The sequence below is a fragment of the Pyrus communis genome, chromosome 2 (assembly GCF_041283825.1).
Source record: "Pyrus communis isolate YQ-2024b chromosome 2, ASM4128382v1, whole genome shotgun sequence".
NCBI lineage: Eukaryota > Viridiplantae > Streptophyta > Magnoliopsida > Rosales > Rosaceae > Pyrus > Pyrus communis.
In genome coordinates this window covers 2,257,300-2,268,746 of record NC_142566.1, presented here as the reverse complement: position 1 = coordinate 2,268,746, position 11,447 = coordinate 2,257,300, and the positions used below count along the sequence as shown (strand labels likewise).

Genomic DNA, 11,447 nt, shown 5'->3' with positions numbered 1-11,447 from the left:
CTCTTTTGTGATAATTTGTCTGCGATAGCCTTAACCTGTAATCCTATTCAACACCAACGCACCAAACACATTGAGGTTGATGTTCATTTTGTTCGAGAAAGGGTCGCAACACAGCAACTACAAGTGCACTTTGTGTCTTCCACTGAGCAGTTTGCAGATATACTTACCAAAGGACTTTCTGCACCTCTTTTCCGAACGCATTATGCCAATCTCAGGCTCAATTTCTTTGCTCCTGAGCTTGCGGGGGGATGTTAGGAGTATTAAGATTCTATGGCTGTGAATTAGACATGGGTCAAGAGATTAAAGGAGTTAGTTAAAGTTTGTTATTGTGTAACTTATAGTGTAAGCTATCAATACAAACTATATAAACCTTGTAACCATCATTTGTAACTAACAAGAAAGATAATACATTTTCTAATATTCTCTTCTCTCTCTAAACTCTCGATCTTCTTTTTCTTCTTCTTCTTCTCTCTCTTTCTGCATAACTATCTTCATCAATATTCTTCAATGGTTTACATGGTATCATTCGCCTAAACAAGCATAGTAGCTTGGTGGTCTTTCGATCTTGGTTTCATTTGCTTCCGCTTCTACATTCTTCTCTGTGTGATCTTTTCTCTATGGATTTGTCATCTTTTCTGGTCAATTGGGGTATTTCTTCGTCTGGTTTCGTCTTCTCAAAGTGTGCCTACCAAGTGTTTGTTGTTAGTTCTCTGTCAGGATTTCTACGTAATTAGCAACAATGGTGACCGCTGCTCAATTACAGATTCTACAATCTCCGATTGCATCTTTGATTTCGTCCGTCTCAAGCTCAGTAAATGTGAAATTGGATGAATCGAATTACTTGGCTTGACATTTCCAGATGGAGTTGCTTCTTGAAGGGCATAGCATAATTGGTTTTGTTGATGGTTCGATGCCTTGTCCTACTCAGTTTTGTCAAGAATCTTCTTGTGATTCTACTACAAAGGTTCAATCTGATGACTACAAGGTGTGGAAAATGCATGATAAAACATTAATGCAGTTATCACTGCCACATTGTCTCCGGCTGCAATTTCCTGTGCCATTGGGAGTACTAGTTCCAAAGAACTGTGGAATCGCCTACGAGAACAATTCTCTACGGTCACAAGAACGAGTATATTTCAACTTAAATCTGAGCTGCAAACCATAAAGAAAGGTAGTGATTCTATCACTGTGTACTTGCAGAAGATTAAAGAAGCATGGAATTTGTTATCTGCTGCAGGTGTATTTTTTTGATGATGATGACATAGTCATTCTTACACTAAATGGTCAGCATGTTGAGTTCAACACAATAAGATCTGTGATTAGGGGCCGTGAAACTGTGATATCATTGAAAGATCTTCAGTCTCAACTGCTTGCTGAAGAAACTCTAGTTGAAACTATTCCTCCATCACTGGTGTTATCTGCACTAATGGCACAAACCAATGGCGTGCCATCCAAGAATCAATCTTTTTCCGGTTCTGGCGGAAATTATGTTAGTTCTAATTCCAATGCATATAAGTCCTTTAATCAAAATGGTAAAGGCAGAAATCGGTTTGGAAACAACTTCAATCCGAAATATGGTAATGGCAAGAATTTTCATTCAACTCCGGCACCTGGCATTCTTGGTACATCACCACCAAGAACATAGAACTATGGTTTTCAAGCTCAAATTTGTCAAATTTGTGGGAAAAATAATCATGTGGCATCTACATGTCGATTCAGAAATACCAATGTTTCCCAAGGTTGTCAAATCTGTGGCAAGCATAATCATCTTGCTGACACCTGCAGATATCGAAATACAAGTGGTGCATCAGGTTGTCATGTATGTGGGAATCCATAACATAGTGCAGAAACATGCTTTCAGAAGAATGTACCGTCTCCAATGAGTGCCATGCATGCTGCAACAACCAATGGTACTTACTCTTCATTCTCAGTGCCATCAGCTCCATCTTAGCAACAAGTTTGGCTTACTGATTATGGTGCAAATAATCATATGACCTCTGAACTGGGAAATCTCTCATTGTCAATCACAGTACTGTTCACTTTAACGAAAAACCACATTTTTATACTAAAAAGTCAATCCTAATACTATTCACTTTACCCTTTATTTTGTTCTTATCATTAAAACTCAAAGTTTTCAAGCCCTTTTCATTAGCTTTCCTTTAGATTTAATCATATTGGAGATGGTTTGGGTTAAATTTGCTCAACTTTTAGGTTTTAATCCAAAACTTATTTTAGGTCACATGGTTGGAGATGGTTTGGGTTAGTTTAACCCAAGGGTTGGTCTAAGGGTCTTTCTTTTTAAATCATTGTCCAAACATTTCCTATTTTTCTTAGTGTAAAATATCATTTCTACTCAACAGCATATAATCAATCTTGGGACTCTGTGCTTGTAGTTTAGCCTCTACTTTTGTGCTTGTAGTTTAACAGATGTCTATCTCTCATGATTCAATAATCTATAATCCAAAGTTGAAGCACTTCAATCTTGGCATTCCGACGAACTTTATATATTCCGTATATATTCCGTACTCTCAAGACATGACTCAAATTTTGACAAACAAAGAATGAGATAAATAGAGTGGATAAGTCATATTTCTCAAGAGTAAGGTGACTCACTAATTCTCTTTTTAATTATTTTTCTACGACTGGAGTGCTTGAGTTTATATAAAACTCAATGCACCTTCTCATAACTTATGTGTCTATTGGCCTTAAACCATATGACATCTAGCACTTATTCAAAACAACCAAATCGTTTTCACTAATTGACATCTAATAATAACAACTTTTCATTCAATATTAGAAATTATAATAATATAATTTCCAAACAAGTAAATAATTAAAGAATTAAACCATCATGTACATAATATATAACGTAGATCACATACATTCTATAAACTGTTAGGGACTTTCTGGGAGGTTAATAAATTAAATACACAGTAAAAAATAAAATGCTAGGTTGTATATATGAAAAAGGATCCTCTTTGTGAGGATCTAGGGAATATGTGCATCGTGTCCGTTCATAGTACATCGTGCGGTCAGAAATCATTTTAAATTGGGTTAATCTCACTTCAAACTTTTGGGACAGTTTCATACATCCGTTAAGATTTTTGTTAAGTCAGCCGTTAACTAGTGACGTGTCACACACGTGGACAATGATTAGGCTACGTGTCAATATGAGCCCATGAGGATATTTAAAAAAAAAAAAAAAATTAAAGATATTAAAAAATATGGGTCTGTTGTCTTCCTCCCAGAGGAAGAGTTCGACCTCCTCCTTTCCCTCCTCCACATCCCACACACATCCATCTTGTCGAAGTACCCACCTTGTCACCTTCATCTTCTCTGGCCAACTATATCCCAACCACACCTACTTCTTAGATAAACAATACACTCCCAAACTCCCCAAACAACCATTTTCACCCACGCACCATGATAGGGATTTTATCACTTGCAAAAGTAGAGATAAAAACACTTAAAAATACTTGCAAGAAAACAAGGTAGTTGTAGTATAAACGGCTCAAGTAAGGTCGTTTTCCGCAGGGATTGAATGAATAATTTATGCAAAACCTAATTCTTAGTTAATTATTTAAAAACAAGGATTGGAAAAAGTTGATTTTGAATTTAAAATTAATAAAAACGAATTTTAAATTAAAACAAATAAATAACTTGACAAAGTAAAGAAAACAAAAGAAAATAGTTTTGAAAACCAAATTGTAAAAACCTAGGGTTCCGCCATCCCCTTAATAATCCTATGTAAATTTACCAATTACTTATGAATTACTCATGCAACTTTGAAGGTTAGGTTTTCCTTATGCATATTCTACTTGTGACATTCAAGTTATAACGTATATCAAACATGCAATCCATTTGTGATATTCATATCAAATATAAACATGCATGACTCATTACGCTTTGTGAAAACCCTTTGAAAAACCATGCAACCCCTATGACGTGACATTCACCCTAGGTGAAATTACAACTATCAATTACTAGAAGCAATACTCAATTCCCCGGTGGCATTCCGACTGAATTGCATCCAATTACTCATCTAAACATCATAATGGTAGCTAAGCATTAAGATGTAGAGACAGTTTAAAGCACAATGATTTATAATTCAAGGCATGCATGTATAATCATAAGCAAGTAAATAAAAACTACATATTCATGCTAAGGCTCAAGGCATCGCCCTAACAAAAGAAAATTAGTTACGAACAATCATAAAACAAAATACTATTGAAACAGAAAAAAGATAGAAAACACCTTGAAAATACAAAGTGTCAAAGCCTAGCTAAATTCTCCACGTACGTTATCTTTTAGCCTAATGGCTAAATATCTTATTTATACAAATAGAAAATAAAACCCTACCTTGAAAAGGTCTTAGAAGTAAACCAGGAAACATAATTAAATGATAAAACAGAAAATAAAAGGTTTCCTATTTGAACTAGAATTCAGAGTTCTCAGAAAATCACACTTTTGACTGACCAAATCAACTCCTATTTGGTCTCAATAGGTCTCTTTTGAAATCTGAAGACGTTCCATACAAATCCTCAGAAAAAATATTCCTCAAAATACGCCATCCTGACCTCCAAAATACCCAAAACGTCCAAAAATGTCAATCTGGGAAAGTTGCGCGCTGGGCCTTAATTTCATCGCTACGATCAAAAGGCCTGTTAGAAAAATCTGGAATTTTGATATAAACATCTTGAAAGGCACACGAACATCCTCCAATTGGAATCACTCCAAAATTCATCCTTTTGATCACTTTTTGCTCCAGAGGAAGTCGAATGTCCTACATTGAAAATATATAACAAAGTATCAAAATTCTACCAAAATAACTAATAAATTATAACTAAGATTAGGGTAAAATATATAGTATAATATGGACTCATCACACGACACCCAAAACTCACACAGAAATCAAACCTTCTATTTTCACCATCACACCCAAAATTCGTCTCTTCGCTTCGCCAAAGGCACCACCACCATCCCAATATCGCCGCACCCAATCGAAGAAGAATTGAACCAGGTCCCCCTTCACATCTGGATCTCCAGCGAGGCCATGAGAATCATGAACAACTCCATCAACGACATCTTCGAGAAGCTCGCCTAGGATTCGTTGAGGCTCACGAGGTACAACAAGAAGCCAACGATCACGTCCCAGGAAATCCAAACTGCTATGAAGCTTATCCTTCCCGGTGAGCTAGCAAAGCACGTTGTTTCGGAATGGACCAAAGCCGTGACTAGGTTTACCAGCTCTTGAAGGTTTAAGGTTTGTTGGTTTCAATGTCTGATATTTGGAATCGCGTCATATGGGTTTGTTGGTTACCAGACTTAATTCTCTCGCTCAAAGTGTTCGTCGGTCGCCGTTAACCCCTTGACGTCATCGCACGATGCCCTCATCAAGCAGATTCGGGGTGAGAGTTGCAAGAACTTGATCTATTGTTGGAGATAAGTGAGAGGGTGGGTTTTGGGTAGGGGCAGAAGAGAGTTGGGGGTTGGGGGAGTTTTAGGACGGAAGGGGAGGAGGGGAGGAGGGGAGGAGTGAAAGAGACAATAGGGAAGGATTGAAGGTAGGGGTTGAGGAAGCAGATCATGGAATTTGTGAAACAATCTTAGGGTTTTAGTTTTTTCTTATTTTTTAATTTTTTAACTTTTAACTGTTAGGTTTTTAAAATTTTAAATTTCAATTTTTTTTAATTTTTCATTATCCACGTGGCACCCAATCATTGTCTACGTGGGTGCCACGTCACTAGTTAACATCTTACTTAACATCAACTTTAACGGATGTATGAAGCTGTCCCAAAATTTTGACTCCAGGTATCACTCTGGGATGAAAAAAATTTAATGTACCAAATATTGAAAACCAATAAACTTGAAGCTAGTAAACTGAGATTAACCTTTTAAAATTTTATTATTTAAAATTGAACAAATAATATTTGACGAAAACTGACTGCACAATGTGCAATATGGACACGATTCGTAGAAAATAATGTGACATCAATGCCTTCATTCCACTCAAGATTCGATCTCATATGGTACTTGAGTTTAGTTTCAGAAATAATGTTAGTTCAATTTCACAAATAATGTAGTATTTGTATTTAATTTTAGAAATAGTGTTCGTGTTTAGTTTTAGAAATAGTGTGATATTCGTGTTCAATTTCAGAAATAGTGTAATACTCGTGCTTAGTTTTAAAAAATAATTAGTGTTCAGTTTTCAGAAATGGTATTTGGTTTTCATAAATATTGTTCAGTTTCATAAATAGTGCAGTACTGTTCAATTTCAAATATAGTGTGTGATGGACACGCGCACATCAGTTTTTATTACTTTTTTCTATTTTATTTTTTTATTATATTAAACTTTTGTCTTTTTCATTAAAATTTACGGCGATATATTTTACACTAAGGAGGGGGGAGTTTGGCTAAGCCACACAATGGGCAACCTAATTTAGTATCGAATTCGTCATTCACGAGATTTGAACCTAAGACCTCTCATTTACAATTGAAGAGGAATACCATCAAATCATAGTACTGAGTGGTAACAGTTCAGAATTTTAATCCTTCAAACATCCACACATCTTTCACATTCCAATCAGGTCAAAAGATTAATTTTTTAGAACATAAAAATTTCATCAAATCAAATAGAACTTGGTTTTAATTAAATTAAATCTATTACTACCGAACGATTTATCGTTACAACCTCATATTAACATAGAATACATATAAATCTCCTAATTGTTAATAATCATTACAACATATAATATGTTGACCACAGTGTCAAGGAAGGCTTCGGCTTTACTATCTTTCTATATCAAGCAGACCTTTAATTTGGCAGGCTAATGGTGTGTGTGGTAAGACCACCAAATAACCTCGAATATGTTGACATAAGTAAAATAGATTAATTAGTAATTGAAATATAATGATCGGTTTGGTTTCAAAAAGTATCAAAACCAAACCAAAGTAAATTAATTCGGTTCGGTTTTACATTATTTGACTTTTTTCTCAGTAAAAGCCAACCAAACCAACCGATACAATTCGATTTGATTGGTTTGGTTGATTCAATCGGTTTGATGCCCACCTCCTATTTCGTCATACAAGTAAACCAAAAAGAAAAAAAAAAAAGATTGCAAAACCTCAAACTTTGACGTTTCTTGAGTGTGTGCACAGTCCAAGTAACATGCCAGCTTGTCTTCTTCTCCACCTCTCCCTATCTATTTCTTTTTCTTAATTCAATGATTCCATGATTCCATGAACTGCATCTGTTCTGGTTACCTACTTGACATTGACATGCAACTTTTGAATTACCCACAGAATTCAAGGCCCAAGTTCCCCACCAGCAAATTTTATGTATTTGTTGGTTAATCATCCTAGTTAAGCCAAAAAGTGAGATCACTCAAAAGACTGTCCAAGCTCCTCCTCCTCCTTGTCATAGGTTACTAGTTCTCATGGCCTCATGATATTCTATTGTAATCTTCCTTTTCTTTTGTGCTTATGCCCCGTTGTCAACAAAAAAAAAAGAAAAAAAAGAAAAGAAAATTCTTCAAAATTTCCTACGGCTACCTCTGGCCATGAAGAACCTTCCCCTTCAAGAGGTGGCTGAAGTGCTGCCATTTTTATCATCTGTAAGCAGCTAAACTTTCTTAGAAGCTGTGTTTTGGTTTTTCTGTTTAAGACAACGATATATTTACGTAAACGAGAGGTGTGAGATTTGGGATGTGTTGCATTATGGGCTAATCATAATAATTTTGTATAGAACTCATCATTCACGAGAGTCCAACTTTAGACTTCCCACTTACAAGCACTATTAAGTGGAGAAAAGCACCGTTAGACTATAGTTCTAGGCGGCATAAGTTTTATTTTTGTTTCTCTTATTTCTTATTTTGTGGTTGCAGTTGTTGAGGTGGCAGAGAGATTTGTTTACTTTGGCATGTCTGGTAACCTCATCACATACCTCACAAATGAACTCCAAGAGCCAATCCCCATGGCTACAAAGAATGTCAACACTTGGGTTGGAGTCTCCTATCTACTCGCAGTAATCGGAGCCTTCATAGCCGATGCCTATCTTGGTCGATTCAAAACCATCCTCGTCTCTTCAATCATTTACTGCTTTGTACGTAGAATTAAATTCAAAACTTTCATTAATTTTGTTACCCTCTAATTTCACACCCATGATTGTTGTATCTTTTCTTGTAATGCAAGGCAACGGTGGTGTTGAACATTACAGTTTCAGTAATTCTTCTGCATTATCAGAAAGCAATGTTCTTTGAAGCACTTTACATATTGTCAATTGGGCTAGCTGGCCACAGACCGGGTGCACAAACTTTTGCAGCTGACCAGTTTGTGAGGACTCACCAGAGGAAAATAAGGCGAAGAGTTCGTTCTTCAACTGGTGGTACTAGGGGATCATATTTAGGCTTGGTTTGGTACTGAGATGATTCTGAAGAAAGCTGATATAAAAAAAAGCTGGGAGCTGTTTTTGTGTTTGGTAAACATTCAGTTTCAACTTTTTTTCACAATTTTGGGTGAAAAAAAGCCAAAAACAAGAAGCTGCAAAACCCAGCTTTGAAAAAACGGCTTTTTTTTCACATCTGTTTTACATAAAAGTTTACCAAACACTATAATACTGTTTTTTTTTCTTTTCAAAAGCACTTTTACAAAAAAGTTTACCAAACACTCTACTGCTTTATTTCATAGCTGCTTATTCTCACAGCACAGCAGAAACAGTTTTTTTTTCAAAGCACAGCAATACCAAACCAGCCCTTAGTGCCTCTGCTGCCATTTTAGTAGTCATATATGTGTAGGTCAACAGACTCTAACTCTGGTCATATATTCACACACCACGCAAGTCTGCTCCGAACCTTATTAAGAAATCGAGGATGTAACTTGTTTAGTGATTAAAATTTTTGGTAATCCTGGATTATTTAGTTCGATAAGTTTATAACAGTAATACTGAGGCCGAAAATTTGTCACTATGCTTTCCCTCGTTGTAGGATAATGTCGGGTGGGCGGCAGGGTTTGGAATACTGACAGGGGCAATGGTGGTAGCCTTGGCTCTGTTCTTGTTCAGTTACAAGAAGTTCAGAAGGCAGGGACCCTTAGGCAGCCCTTTCACCACGGTGGCTCAGGTGTTTGTGGCAGCAGCGAGGAAGCGGCACCTCGATGGAACATCAACTGGTTTTGGTGTGTACAGAGATGACAAGCAGGGCCGTCTCTGAGATTTTGGAGGTCATGTACGAAATTTATGAAAGGGCCTTTCTTAAGATAGTTTTAAAAAAGGTAGGACAATGTATTGATGCTAGAAAATAATCATTTAAAAATGTCATTAATAATAAGTAAAAAGAGCTACAAATATAACGTTCACTAAATAATCAAAAGCAATTCAATCTTAAACAATCAAACAAGGAAAAAAAAAACTTAAAAATTTCTAACTTCAAAGTTTCACTTGAATATATAACATTATTATATACTAAAATTGAAAAAAGAATACCATTTTTAAGGTGTTAGAAAGGAAAAAAATGCGCTTATAAGAGTGCACAATGAAATCTTAAAATGTTAACAAAAACAATTTTTAAATATAGAATGTTATTACATAACAAAAGCAATTTTTAAATATAGAATATTATTACATATAAATATTAGATTAGATGACAAAAATTTTGGTGGCTCCTTTAAATTCGGGGTCCTGTGCGACTGCACCTTTCGCTCCCCCTCAGCACCCCCTCTGATGACAAGACTCATGAGACTAGCAGGACTTTAGCACATACCAGCCAATTCAGGTAGAATAATAGAATTTATAGTTACATATATATTGCTTTGTAACATTTATGCATGCATGACCTACATGGTTTGTCTAACTAGTTGAAAACTTTAGATGCTTGGACAAGGCAATGATCATTGACGACCTCAATGCTTCAAGCACGACCAGAAATCCATTGGTCCGCTCAATTGGTTCAAACTTCAAGCTTCCGCAAGCATCACTTCAAATCTTTGTTTTTCTCACGGTTATAGTTGTGATTCCAATATATGACCGTGTTTTTGTCCCAACAGCCCGAAAAATCACGGGACATTCCTCTGGCATTACCATCCTACAACGAATCGGCATTGGCCTATTTCTATCCATAATCACCATGGTCGTGTCAGGTTTGGTAGACGCGAAAAGAGTTAGCGTTGTAAAAGATCACAACCTCTTGGACAACCCGAAAGCGGTAGTGCCAATGAGAGTGTTGGTTAATTCCACAGTACATGGTATGCGGTTTATCTGATTTATTTGCATTGGTCGGAATCCAAGAATTCTTTTACGATCAAATGCCGGAGGAAATGAGAAGCATGGGAGTAGCAGCATACCTTAACGTTAATGGTGTCGGAAGCTTCATAAGCAGCGGTATAATAACCGTGGTGCAAGCGATTAGCTCAAAGCATGGTGAAAAATGGCTTAGTGACAACATCAATCTTGCCAACCTCGATTACTTTTATTGCGTAATTGCAGCTTTGAGCACTTTGAGCTTGTGGTTTATCTGTGGATTGCTAAACGTTTTGTATACAAAATGTTTGCAGCAGAAGTAACCAACGAGGAGAAAGAACGGACTTTAATCTGGATGATCGAGAACACAAGCTTATGACCTATCTTTTTCTCATGCTTAGTTTTTCTTTCAGAACCTTAGTGCAAGCATTAGGTAAGCAAGCTACCATAGTGTTTTGTACTAAGCTCTTCGATCCTTTCTAAATAGGAAGAAGGAGCGCACATTGTTGTACAAGCTCATTCAACTGCGTGTGGAGGACAAGATAAGTTAAAATAATTAAAAAAAATGAAATTATGATATTAAATATCGAAATATCAAAATTTTCATCAAAGACCATATTTTTCTCCCTAAACCTAAAGTATTAAGTATTTTCATACATTATTCCATAACATAACTCAAAAACAAAGTTAGAGTCAATAAGAAGGTATAAATAGGGGTGGTTTGGGATGAGATCCTAAACTGAAAAGCACAAACCGAATTCCAAACCGAGTTCTTTCGGGACGAGATTCTGAAAATCGAAATCGAACCAAAATTTCGATATTCTTGAAAACATTTCGGCATTGCGGGATCCCCAAATCAACGGAAGACAAGGATAGATCCCCAAATCCTCAATTTGTAGATCCCTAGTTCAAAAACAAGATGCCCTTAGCCCTTAAGCTTCCTCCAAATCCCTAATTTGCAGCAGTTGCACCACAAATTCCAACTCTTTAGGGAATAGAATATGACTTACATTTTAAATTGGTAGAACAATTTGGAAGGTATGACAAAACCTGCACAAAGCATTACCATATGGCTGACAGGAGAGGAGAGAGGTGGTGAGTCGAGTGTCGGTGGCAGAACGACCAAGAGAAAGAGAGAGAGTTTTGACAGAGAAGATGCAACTGAGTGAAAATTAAAATCGAGAGTAGGTCGACGCAACACGATTAATTAAGACAA

At 36.3% G+C, this 11,447-nt stretch overlaps 1 pseudogene; it reads left to right on the top strand.

Annotated features, from left to right (window-relative positions):
- Window positions 1-859: 859 nt before the first annotated feature.
- On the top strand, window positions 860-10,610 carry LOC137748054 (protein NRT1/ PTR FAMILY 5.4-like; annotated as a pseudogene).
- Window positions 10,611-11,447: the final 837 nt, after the last annotated feature.